We start from the raw sequence: 14,350 nt of genomic DNA on the forward strand, positions 1-14,350 counted from the left end.
TCTTGTGCCTGTGCGCGAGGTAGTGCTAATCCCTCCTCGTGCAAAATCACTAACAGAAGTATGAACATCACAGGATTTAAAAAAAACCCTTGAGCTATATAGAATCACATTCCTTTTTTTTAAATTATTAAAAAATAAAAAGTTTCCCACTACTGTATTATGTCAAATTATTTCTTAAAATGAACATGGTTCAACAGTATGTGATATAATTCAATGCAAAGTTTACACTTTCAAAGATCTTGGAATTTAAAAGGTTAGCCATTTATTTAGGTAGATACATGTAAAATAAATAAAGTTAATAACTGCATAATAGTTCTGGTTTCAATACTTCCAATTACAATGCTTTTTTAAAATTTAGTAGTCGCCAATTAATTTGTATCCCGTTTTTCTCCCAATTTGAAATGCCCAATAGTATTTAGGCTCAGTCCACCGCTACCACCCCTGTGCTGACTCGGGAGCAGCGAAGACGAACACACGCTGTCCTCCAAAGCACCTGCCGTCAGCCGACCGCTTCTTTTCATTCTGTAGGCCCACCATGCAGCCAACCCAGAGCTACAGCATCGGAGGACAATGCAGCTCTGGGCAGCTTACAGGCAAGCCCGCAGGCGCCTGGCCAGTCTACAGGGGTCGCTGGTGCGTGGTGAGCCAAGGATACCCTGGCCAACCTAAGCCCTCCCCCCCGGGCAGTGCTCAGCCAATTGTGCGCCGCCCCCTGGGAGTTCCCGTCCATGGTTGGCAGTGGAATAGCTCAAACTGGTGACGTCCAGGCTATAGGGCGCATCCTGCACTCCACGTGTCCCCATTGCTAATCCCCTCATTTACATATATGACAGTCAGTCCTGTCACTTAATTGAAATAGTATTGCATCGTTAGAATATAAAAACGGTACGCTGTCAAATTTTGGAACAGGAACCAAAACATATATTGGTGTGCTTATCCCAACCTCTGACATTTACCTTACATTCATATTCCCTTCAGATTTGGTGCTTGTACCGAATTATGGGGAGTAAATGACATAAGAAAATGGTACTCCTCATATCAACTGCATTCTAAATTCCTCTTTTAGCTTCTCCTACCACCTTTACGCTGATGATGCCCAGATCTTCCTCTTCTTTCCCTCCTTAGATTCCCACATCTCCTCCCGCATCTCTTGATCTACTCCTCCTACTATGCAAATGATAATGATAAACTGCAATACATTTTTTTTAATAAGGATAATACTTTGAATTATAGGTAATACAGAATTTTAGAATCTAGGTTCAGGGAATGTTATATACACTAAGAATCTCACATCTTTTTTTATGTATTTATTTTTTAAAGTGTTAAACAAAACATGAATTGCTCTTCAGGTGTGCCTCTCAGTCTTGCTGTGCACTAATGGTACATATTCATCTTGTAAATTGTGTACCAAGAAGGATCAGAGACAAAAACAGATCTGATTAAATACAAATACTGAAGTCTGGAGGAGACCGCTCTGTTGATTGCACTGCAGCACACATTCCAGAATGTTCTCACAATACAGTACATTATGTTAAGATGAATGTCTGCCACAGAAAAACGCGTTGACTCGTAAATTTTCTCAAATGAACAACTACTAAAATGAATTGCATGATTCTATACTGTATTATAATTAAAATGATGATATGTTGAAATACATTTCTAGTAAATATATATATACAGTGCCTTGCGAAAGTATTCGGCCCCCTTGAACTTTGCGACCTTTTGCCACATTTCAGGCTTCATACATAAAGATATGAAACTGTAATTTTTTGTGAAGAATCAACAACAAGTGGGACACAATCATGAAGTGGAACGAAATTTATTGGATATTTCAAACTTTTTTAACAAATAAAAAACTGAAAAATTGGGCGTGCAAAATTATTCAGCCCCTTTACTTTCAGTGCAGCAAACTCTCTCCAGAAGTTCAGTGAGGATCTCTGAATGATCCAATGTTGACCTAAATGACTAATGATGATAAATAGAATCCACCTGTGTGTAATCAAGTCTCCGTATAAATGCACCTGCACTGTGATAGTCTCAGAGGTCCGTTTAAAGCGCAGAGAGCATCATGAAGAACAAGGAACACACCAGGCAGGTCCGAGATACTGTTGTGGAGAAGTTTAAAGCCGGATTTGGATACAAAAAGATTTCCCAAGCTTTAAACATCCCAAGGAGCACTGTGCAAGCGATAATATTGAAATGGAAGGAGTATCAGACCACTGCAAATCTACCAAGACCTGGCCGTCCCTCTAAACTTTCAGCTCATACAAGGAGAAGACTGATCAGAGATGCAGCCAAGAGGCCCATGATCACTCTGGATGAACTGCAGAGATCTACAGCTGAGGTGGGAGACTCTGTCCATAGGACAACAATCAGTCGTATACTGTACAAATCTGGCCTTTATGGAAGAGTGGCAAGAAGAAAGCCATTTCTTAAAGATATCCATAAAAAGTGTCGTTTACAGTTTGCCACAAGCCACCTGGGAGACACACCAAACATGTGGAAGAAGGTGCTCTGGTCAGATGAAACCAAAATCGAACTTTTTGGCAACAATGCAAAACGTTATGTTTGGCGTAAAAGCAACACAGCTCATCACCCTGAACACACCATCCCCACTGTCAAACATGGTGGTGGCAGCATCATGGTTTGGGCCTGCTTTTCTTCAGCAGGGACAGGGAAGATGGTTAAAATTGATGGGAAGATGGATGGAGCCAAATACAGGACCATTCTGGAAGAAAACCTGATGGAGTCTGCAAAAGACCTGAGACTGGGACGGAGATTTGTCTTCCAACAAGACAATGATCCAAAACATAAAGCAAAATCTACAATGGAATGGTTCACAAATAAACATATCCAGGTGTTAGAATGGCCAAGTCAAAGTCCAGACCTGAATCCAATCGAGAATCTGTGGAAAGAACTGAAAACTGCTGTTCACAAATGCTCTCCATCCAACCTCACTGAGCTCGAGCTGTTTTGCAAGGAGGAATGGGCAAAAATTTCAGTCTCTCGATGTGCAAAACTGATAGAGACATACCCCAAGCGACTTACAGCTGTAATCGCAGCAAAAGGTGGCGCTACAAAGTATTAACTTAAGGGGGCTGAATAATTTTGCACGCCCAATTTTTCAGTTTTTTATTTGTTAAAAAAGTTTGAAATATCCAATAAATTTCGTTCCACTTCATGATTGTGTCCCACTTGTTGTTGATTCTTCACAAAAAATTACAGTTTCATATCTTTATGTTTGAAGCCTGAAATGTGGCAAAAGGTCGCAAAGTTCAAGGGGGCCGAATACTTTCGCAAGGCACTGTATATATATATATATATATATATGTATATATATATATATATATATATATATATATATCAGTAAAGGTTCTTCAGACACTGCAATGTGATCAAAATGAATATTAAAGACAGTATGAGTCATCTGCAAATTTGAAAAACAGAAATGTGAAAATAACAGCAGCATTAAATCTGATCCCAAACTAGATATTGTCAATACCCTGTCAAGTCCTGTCATTGTAAGTGTAAATGAAATTGTAAAGTTATCTAAAAAAAATATTGGCAAGTACCTCAAGCCACCAGTAGTACAGTATGTGTGATCTGACTTGGAACTGCATTTGAAACATTTCATTTCCAGTAAGTGCTTCTTTTGTGATATTTAATTAGCATGATAGGAAAAAACAATTGCATGTCATGTTCACAAAATTCCGGATGAGTTCTAATATACAGGGGTTTTAAAGCTGTATTGCCCCATTCCGTTTTATAAATATTTTTTGGTTACACATTTTAAAAAAGTAACATATTTCCAATTTATTTCATTTGAGGAAAGCATAAATTTAGGACACATTCAATAATGACTTGCATTTGTGTTATTTTAAAAGGTATGCTTAATCATGATTAATTAATCTTAGTGTTAGGGTTAAGTATGTATCATTGTTCATTTGTATTTAAAAGTAAATTATGCACTTGTTCATATGTAATTATGGACACTATTATAAAGTGGCATTTTTTAAAAATATTTCAGCTTACAATATATTGAAATGTCTAATGTTTTCAGTCAGGTTTGCTTTCTGAGCAGCTGTATAACAGAGATTAAAGATCTTACCACAGGATGTAGATGCAGAATCTTGCCTAGAGAAATCTAGGTTAGTTTGGTTGCATTTGAAATAGATTCCTTGCTGTTTAGCACAATGTGACACTGTAATCTGTGTTCTTGTATTCCTCTGGGATTTAAACTGTGGTCACTGTGGGATTCGTTTTCACTTTGGGTTCATCTGCACCCCTAACACAAGATATGTTATTTAATAGGGAAAGGGAAATATAAAACATATCACACATGTAATTACAGAAATTCAGATTTGTTTTACCTTACTAAATTAAATAAGTCATGGGTTTGGTGAAAACTGACTATATATATATATATATCATTTGTAAAGCTGTAAGAAAAATACCAACATTACTTTTTGCAGTAACATCCAGTAACCCATCCAATCATTTAACTGCTTTTTTTTCTCACACTTGAACAAAGGGATGTTATAAAACCATCATACATACAAATTGTAACTATGGAAACAACAGCTGCCCTTGTAGAGTGGGTTGATAAAGCTATCCTTTTCTCAACACTTCCATTTAATGTTTAATTTACAATGGAAAAGAAAATAAACACAGCAAGACAAATAAATATATTTCGATTTCCATCCATCTTCCTTCCACTTATTTTGTACTGTGTAAAATAAAATGATAATAACAATCAAGATGCTGCACAGTGCTGAAGTTCAGAGGAATCTCAAATTCAAAAGCCTTTTAGGGAGCTTTGTATTTGTATACTGTATATTTACACTAGGGATTTTTGTATGGGCCAGTAAAAAGGCTTTAACATATCTAAATATGATTCAGCTACAGTTTTATCATATTCATTGATGATTAAATGAGTCCTGAAATGTGTCCATAACAAAGTCTCACAACACTGTATTGTGCTGTGACAAATATATTAAACCCAGTTTCTTGACGTAAATAATGAAGTAATTAATTGCCAAGGGCTTGGTTTTATCAGTTATGTGACCAGCATACAGCATCCGTTCTGTTAGGCAGTGGAAATAATAGCTGAATGAAACGTTTTTGTCCTTTAAAAAACATTATCCGGTTCTCACATCTAAACTTAGAGCCAAGATCACATCCATTTAAGTTATAACATTGCCTGTAAGATGTATTGGAACCTACTGTTACCCGTCTACCTGGATGACCTGAAACAAATTTCAGTAGTTTTGTGAACTGCTTTAATTGTAAACTGTTTCATACATCTCTGATCCCCCCCCCCCCCCAGAAGCTTGTGGCATTGTTTGCATCTTTGGCTGCAATCCTGGAATGAGTGTTCCTTTCTTTCTGGTGAGGTAGCAGCACAATGCACCTAGATTAAAAGTCAGTACACCTATTCATTATTCTCACTCGAGAGTCCCCCCCGAGATAACTTTTACAGACAGTAGTTTTTGCTAGGCTGCAGTCTGCCTAGGTGTCATCTGGGATGCCCCTGATTCATTAGCTTATGGCCTGTTGGTTTTAAACACATTTAATCGTCATTTTAATTTTTTTGTAAAATATCTACTGCAACAAGAGCAGAGGTGTGTTTTCTTGTGAGGTCAGAACCACATTGCTCTGTTGTCATCTTACTCCCTGTCTAACATAAGCCTGGTCATTCATTCATCCATCATTCAATATATTATGGTAATATAGAGCCCAAAAAGCATTTGAAATGCCCCTGTGGTGCATACACAAAAAGAGATTCAGAATGCACCCACTTTCAAGTCAAACATTCATTAGCTTCCCCTAGTAGCTCTGTGAAGTTAAGTACCTCAGTCCTGACCTGCATATTCCATCAGTTCAGGTTTGGACCACCTCTTGTGAAATATGATGTGATGTTTTTCCCTGTGCTTTTATGTATTACATATTGAAAGCACTGGAGCAGTACATAATATACAGCATTCAACTGTTGGGAACAACAATTTTCAAGCAGTAAGACCCCGATCAAGCAGCCAATGGCAGCTGGTAATGCTTGCCTTGGGAAGCTACGTTTAACTTTAAATATGTTCTGTACCACTCGAATCTTACTCCTGGGTCATCTATTTTAAAGCCTTGCTGGCTCTCTCCTGCTTTTATGCACTGAAGTAAAGTGCAGCTCATACTTGTTTGTTCCCTTGGTTACGGAGACATCAGCCTAAATTCATGTGATAAAAAACACTCTCCATGTGCCTATTGTTTGCTCTTTGATGAAACTACTTTTGTTATTAAAGCTTTGTCACTCTTTATAAGTACAATGATATCCTTCGTGAATATGCAATGCCTTGTCTATACATTATCTAACTGCATCGCATCCATGTCTCTAACATTGGCATTTAGTGTGTCAAGATTGCTGGCAGTATCTCACTGCCCAGTCTTTGCTAGACACATTTTCTATCAGGTTGTTGGTCTGTATTTAATTCAGATAATTTTCTACCCATACCTGGTATTGTCTAATTCCGAAATCCAGAACAGGTCATTTAATTACCGGTATGTGCATGCTGAGACACGCTATAACATGATAAATGCCTAGCATATGGTAGCAACTAGTAGACTAGAAAAGTGACAGGCGGCTTCAGAAATCGGTAGTTGACTAATCGATGCCATCAATTACAAAGCAACAGCAGCAGCAGCACCAGAGCAGCATTTTACTGCAGCAATACTACAGACCTAACAAATAGTCATGTTTTTGTGTGTTTAAAGCATAAACTGGTAGTGAGCTAGCAATATCAATATATGAATGGTATTCAGCTGTTTGCATTGAAACGGAAGATAATTGTGAAGCGTGCAGTTTCGGATGGATGAAATAAATGAGTAGCATATACAGGACATTTAGAAAAATCAAGAAATAGTTTTAAAAGATGCCATACAGTTTTAAAATATATTTTTACTTTGACTAGTCGACTCTGTCAAATTAGCAGTCATTCTACCCCTGGTCTAGCAGGGGGTGTCAGTGTACATCCTTATCAAGGTCCAGTTTGTGGATAGAAATGCTACGCTCTGCAATCAGAAAGCAATCTATAATCAAGGTAAGAATGGAGGTGTTTATTGTAGCTTTCTATCCACATTACAGCTGGATTTTGTGCACATCCTGGAAGCAGTGGATTGACCAATGTAAAACAACCAAGTGAATGCGCTACACATAACTGAAATGTAATGAAAGGAATATATCTAAATATTAACTACTTATTGATTTTAACACACCTGGTCATCTAAAAATAAGTGTTTTCTGTAGTATGAAGTGCATTGAAAGCCTAGCGCTGGCACTAATTCACTTGGGGTCTACAGTATACACGCAAGCTGTGTAAGATCTAATCAGCGTAGAATGATCAGTTTTGGTAATGACACAAAACAAGCCATGGGGAACACAATGTTGCAACATTAGTCTATAACAGTGATTGCTAGTGTTTGTATGTCACAGTTAATCTAATAAACAGCATGAACTCTTCAGATCAATTATCAGGATTGGCTTGATTCACTTGGCTGAAAAAGATCTCGATTCACTGAGTAAATGGTATGAGTTGTGGCTATTCCCCAAGCCAAGCCACTTAATACCAGCCCTGCTTATTAATTGCTGTACTTACCCTTCAACAACACATAAAGAGGACACAGTTACAGCTTTTTATTAAAGTTTGACTAGAAAGTATACCTTTTGTATATACGGCTATTGGATACTTCATAATTAAAGGTATACAAGGGTCGTCTCATTCTTTTGAATTATTAGATTGCATCTACAGTATAGTGGCAAGTACTGTACAGATTAGATTAGTTATTGTGTGGTTATAAAAGGAGCAGTGTGCGATCTCAGAAATGGTGGATTTTTAATGCAAGCTGGAGGTATTGCAAATAGACAAATCCCGAAGTAAAGGGATTAAGAGAGATGTGTGAGTGGATACGTGTGTATGAATAAGAGTGTGCTCCTAACTATATATCTGATGTGCAGCTGATAAGAATGTAATCAATGTGTAAACGAATAGTGAAAGCATAGGCAAGCATGACAAAGGATAGATTTGTATTCAGAAGAACACTAAACTATGGCAAGTGCATATAATACACATTGGAAAAGAAAACAGGTCCATTGATAGAATAGCTACCTACTGGAGTTGGCTCTGTAGCAGTAGATGTAATATATATCACTTTGTTATTCCACTAAAATGACATTATCTAGTTGACACTCATTGATAAAGTTGGACCTATTTTATAATGCCATTTTACTGTGACAACCTATCTGTTATCATTTATTAGCCTATCCACTGTGGTGGTAATAGCCTAATCCATATTTAAAACGCATTGTCATGTGCAGAGCCAGTGTGCTTGGAGAAAAATACATTCAGCATTATGAATGTTAATTTAATAGAGGAACATGCTAAACTACTGGATCAGACTGCATATTGCCTGAGGGTATGCTGCAATGTGTTATTTATGTTCAGATTATGCCTATTCTGTTTGTCAATATAAAATGACGCATTCATAGTATGCGTTCATTCATAGTTCATAGTTAATACAGTTTTTGTGCTTGCCTCACTTTTTATATGCAGTGACTCAAGCACTGGTTCAGCCACCATTGCTGGTTTAAGATGGGCGTGAGACTGTTGTTGCCCATTTTACTCCTCTCAAACACCTTCCTTATGTAATGGTCAGTTAGAGATTCTGACCTCTGAAGGTTCTTTTGCTTAGTTGTTCAGACTCTTGCTGGCGGTGTGCGTGGTCGCCAGTTTGTGCCTAAGATCTAGCATGTTACAGTTACTAATTGTGGTCCCCTATAATATAAGTGGCCAATCTACAAAAATATTTAAAAAAATAAATTAATACATTGATAACATTTGGGATGCCACTGCGCTTGTAAGATGTCTTGCTTTTAAAAATGTTTTGTCTCAAACAAGGGTTCTGCGTCCAGTTAACCTTCAAATTAACATCATTTTTTGTAATTAATATCTTCCACGAGGTGTTCTGTTGAAGGTTAATGGGCAAAACATTTGCCATCTGCAGTCATAACAAATGGGCAACAAATGTTCCACCCACAAGTGAAACAAACCAGCAAGGGTGTCTAAATCTTTTCTGAGTCACTGTACAGTACATAAATAGGCAAACGTATTGTTTTTGGCATAGTTATTTAAAAATGAATGAATACAAAAATGAATCAATCCCTATTGGTTTGCAATTCCCATCCATAGCTCCAATTCAGAACCACAGCACCATCCACAGAAAGCTGAACTTACTATTTTGTATTGTACTTGCATAAACATCCCATGAGAAACATGAAAAGTACTCTACAATACCATAGAAAAAAAGCTTTCCCAGGTTGTGGTAACAGGTGTGAAATATAGAGGCAGAAAATGTGATGGACTGCTTGTTCAGATTATATTTGACTTTACTGGAGCAGTACTAGCAAGAAACAATCCAAGGTATATGAGCTCAAACCTGAGTTGGTTATTTGAAGCCATTAAAGAAAAAAATAAATGGTGTTAGCTTACCATAGTCGTAAATGTGTTGTGTTACGGCACAATATGTGATTACCATTACTGTGCTGGACTTTACAGTCTGAGTTACCATCAATGCACGAGTCCCATTCTGAAGGTCTATCTCAAGAGAATTACAGTTGACGGGCAATGAAATTTTAAAAGAATCGCGTGTGCTGTACAAACAGGAAATGGAGTTAATGGAATTGAGTAGACAGGCATGTTTAGCTATGATTTTTCGCTGGTCTATAATCCCCCATCTAGTTGGCAATGGCATTTGACGTGATTAATCCTAACAGTGCAATGTTGTCAGGGAAATCTGCTTGAGCACGGTTTACATGGATAGAAAGTCACACATTCTGCTACAGAGAGAGACATGCCAAAAAAAACAAAAAAAAACCGTTATTGTTTAAAACTGTGGGCTTTCTTTCTTCGAATAAACTGTGCATCGGTTGCCCCAATCTCTCCTGCGTGATCGATTAGGTCGTGTTAAAAGAGAAATGCTTACTTAACGAGAGAGAGAGAGAGAGAGAGAGAGAGAGAGAGAGAGAGAGAGAGATGTTTCTGTTGCCATGGTGAAAAGTGGATTAATCGTGATGTTCAAATCTTCATTCAGTGGTCTGTATAGAATATACTAGATTCGGACTATCTAGGTTATATGAAATCACGGACAACTATTCAGGTATGTAATACTCAGTTTAAAAAAATATATGTGTTTCCTGTTTCATGTAACAGAATGTTGATATTGAGAGAAGCTTGAGTCAAATAATGATGGCTACCAGTTTAACTATATTCCTGTTGTAAGTGTGGCAACACTACGTTAGGAAAATTATGATATGTACAAATATGTTAAATTTGTAGCCCGCATCTTCATTAATATGATTGAAATAAATAATGACTTAAACCTGGTACTAAAGTACACTTTATTGTATCACTAGAACTAAACTACACAGGGCATGAATTGCTGTTTGCTTTATGATTGTAGCTCATGGTATTGTGAATATCATTTAGCAGTTTGAGTTAACCTATTAGTAAAATTGACATGTGATACTTTAACCGAGTTTTCTCAATTAATTTAAATGCTATGCTGAGATATCATTTATAAACATCACTATTTAACCGAAACACTGGGGCTAATGTGCGCAATAAACAGGCAATAAACTACGCATATAAAGCGAATTTTAGACAGATATTGCAAGCACTTAACTGGCAATCTAAGTGGATCAAATCAAGTCGTCTTGAAAATTAGCTTTATTATTTAGACTACCCAACTATAGAGTATAATTATTGAATAAGACGCGTCACGGTACCATTTGAAATAATGATTCCTTTCTTGCATTATCAGTCCATATACTGTATTCAGTTCGAATGACGCTGAGCAGCTTACCCTACTCTCTGATGCTCCCTTTACATTTCAATAAAGATACTGTTGCATTCCTTTGCACTGGTCAAGTATAGACGAATCTGGGGGGCAGTTTAGCCAATCGGGTATGCGTGAAATAAAATCGATAAAGACGTTTTGATCTTGAGAAAGGGCAATCCACTGAAAACAGGATACATTAAAAAAAGAAGTCGGAGGCAAAAAAAAATTCTGGGAAGTCTGTGTGTATATTTTCGTATTGTTCATACGCCAAATCATCATTTTCAAAAGAGGTTTATAGTGTATTATCATGTTTGTGCACTGTGGACTCTAACCTGCAGGAAGCGTATATCAGCACTAAATACAGCTTTTTTTAATTTATTTTTTTATAACAAGCACAATACCATTATTTGAGTGAGTTTTAGGATGATGTGGTAATGTCGGATGGATTTGATAGAGTTACGCTTGATAATGTGCAGGATTATAGGCACAACCGGACAATAGGTTGTGCTTAGCATATGTGTGTTGTATAAAAGTGAGACAAATATTACAATATTATGACAAAAAGCTCCTTTAATTAAAGCCACGTTCATGTATAAGTCATCGACACACGATAGCGAAATGTGTAATATAGATCATAGAAAAGATAGAACGATGACTTGGGTGGTGCTAGATAATCTGCGCTCTTTACCACAAGATGGCGCTCTGGAATTATACTGGTTCTGGCTATTGTAAAGAAATACATTTTTTTTTAAAGAATGAAATCTCTTATTACAGTTTTAAATTGTTTACAAATGTCAACTCTTATCAGAAAGTCAATAACCATATAAGATGCATGCCCAGTCTTTTGCTGATTGATAAGCATCATTGGATCGTTAGTCAATAACCTAACGGTCATTCAAATAATTTACCCTGAGTTATGGTCGGCATCCAACCTATTGAAAGAATGAGGGGGCCGGAGGATGGTAGAGGAGATGGGAGGAGGGGGGTGGGGTGTGCAGGTCAGAGGCATAACTGAAGAATGCATCCTTTCGGGGATTGATTAGATCATGCAACCCTTATGCATGTGGGATATCTATTCTTTCTCTAAGGCATGAACAATTCAGCGCAGTGAGGCTTACTCACAAGCAGGTTCATTTTTGGTAGCTGCAGAGTATATTGGTATAACACAAGGGTGCACTAAGAGTCGCTTTGATTGGTTATGTGTTTTGTAGACATTCCTTGGGATCGGGAATATACTTGTTTTTTAAATAGACTCTTGCAGTGGATATTTTAAAGCATAAGTAGGAATTCAGAAGAAAGGGAACGAGTAGAGTGTGTCTTTAAATACAAGTACTTTTCCTAAAAAAAAAAAAACCCCAGGCGCAAGTTGCCGCTGTATTTAGAGGGGGAAAACACTGATCGTTTGGAAACAGCTTGCTGCGTGACAAGGTGTTTTTACTTTCACTGCCAGAACAGTGGGTCCACATTGCCAATGCAATAAGTAAAAACATATAAGAACGGAATTGAATTACATACACAAGCTCTGACCTGCGCAGTCTTGTAAAGGTAAGTTTCAATTGTACCGGATGCAGTCCTAAAGAGTCTAAACCGTGGAAGATGGCATATTATGAAAGACATGTTGTCTCCCCATTTGGAATACCCAGTTTTAAAATACCGATGCACGTGCTGATATTGTTTTCTTTAATATTGTGCGGTTGTATTTTATATCATATTTGTGATGTATGTATGTATTTATTTGTTTATGCGTTTATGTATTTATGTATTGCTTTATTCAGTTACCTGCATGTTTTGTAATTAGTCTTTACTGTAGTGAAATGTGTTTTTTTTAGGTTAGTAACGGTCGAGTTACTACAATGCTTGTATCCATTTCACAAACACTGCTGGTACTGTAACATGAACTCGTCTGGAGAGTTTTGTTGCACTTTCATTCCTTTGCAGTTTTCTTCAAGGTGTTTTATTTCTCCCTCAGGGGTATTGATTTTAAATGTCACACGACGACGAGTTAAAATGACGACATCATTGAAAAAGTCACTCTTTTTCCCAAGAGGGTGCAGCATTATAATTCGATATACACATTTTTTAGACTAGGGTCTTGTTATAAACATCTCGCCCTGTTGATTTAAACATTCTGATTCGGTGCGTTGTGTTCCGTTTGAACAATGGTGTGCAGTGAACCTTTTGCGCCGTTACAAGTGATCATATTATCGCTTGACAATAGTAATATACAAATGAATATGACTTGACCGTATTTCAATTTCTGAAAATAAAACATGAACACTGTCAGAAATGCCCTATTGTATTATTATGTGCTTCAGCACCACGGACAGCTCCCAAACGCTTGATAGCACTTGTTGTGCACGTACAGAAATTGACAGCTACAGACCTTCTCAATCAAATCTTCCAAAGCAAGGACATTTCAAAAACACTGTTTAATAAAATGATTTATTAAGGTCAATGTATAATAATGCAGTTTATATTATTATTATTATTATTATTATTATTATTATTATTATTATTATTATTATTATTATTATTATTATTATTATTATTTAAATAATAAATAATATTTAAAAAGTGTTTTTTTTTAACAAGAAACGAACAAAAAGAAACAGCCAACAAATCTAACTACGACACAGTAACAATTGAAATTATTTTTCATTTATAAAAAATGAGGCTAAAAGGTGGTGTTTTGTCTGTATTAAGTTGTTCGTTTTTTAAATATCAGATATTTATTTATTTATTTATTTATTTATTTATTTATTGTTACATATTTGATTCATTGTATTGTAGTGTATTGAAGGAGCTAACATACGGTGTTACAGAAAAACATTAGAAAAAACGTGAAATCTTGGAAGTTCATCTTAGTATCTCAAAATATTGACTTTGGATCGCATTATGACAGTCATTTTGTTGTTAAAGAAACCTGCATTTACTGCTTAAGGCAGTTATAATAATAATAATAATAATAATAATAATAATAATAATAATAATAATAATAATAATAATAATAATAATAATAATGGTATTATTGTTCGTATTATTAATAACAAGAATTCCCTGTTTTTAGATTGTTTGTATCCCCTTACGTTTCACCCTTAGAAAACGTGTTTAAGTAAGGAACGCAGGAGCTGGCGTTCAAGAACAGTACCTCTGTGTGTTTTCTTATTGTAGGAACTTTAAATGTCTTACAAACTAGCCTGTACTGATCACTTTGCACACTTTTTGTGTTGTTCTTAATGGTACACGTCCCATTACGTTTTAGTAGAGTATAATAAAATCGTGCAAAATCCCAATTTTACATTTGCGCGGCTTATTTGCGTAAAGTAACGCAAAGGACGCTGGGACTGTGGACTTGTTAGGGATATTGTAACTTATCGATGTGTTATTGTTATTTACTGTTGTGTTATGGTTTACTAATTACTTATTGTGGATCTGTGTACATTGCTGTGGGTTATTGTATTACGTTATTGTG

General features: G+C 36.4%; 1 protein-coding gene across 3 annotated transcripts in view; it reads left to right on the forward strand.

The window, feature by feature from the left end:
- The first annotated feature begins 10,076 nt into the window (after positions 1 to 10,076).
- LOC117405888 (metabotropic glutamate receptor 5) overlaps positions 10,077 to 14,350 on the forward strand; it is a 78,180-nt gene continuing 73,906 nt past the window's right edge. For 2 of the 3 annotated variants that reach the window (XR_009329594.1, XM_034009361.3), the window contains exon 1: positions 11,991 to 12,423. The gene's annotated coding sequence lies outside the window, so the exon portion shown is untranslated. Of the gene's footprint in view, positions 10,198 to 11,990; positions 12,424 to 14,350 lie in introns of those variants that run through there. The other variant, XM_034009362.3, reaches the window with a different exon arrangement.

Source organism: Acipenser ruthenus, chromosome 9, assembly GCF_902713425.1.
Source record: "Acipenser ruthenus chromosome 9, fAciRut3.2 maternal haplotype, whole genome shotgun sequence".
NCBI classification, from domain to species: Eukaryota; Metazoa; Chordata; class Actinopteri; order Acipenseriformes; family Acipenseridae; genus Acipenser; species Acipenser ruthenus.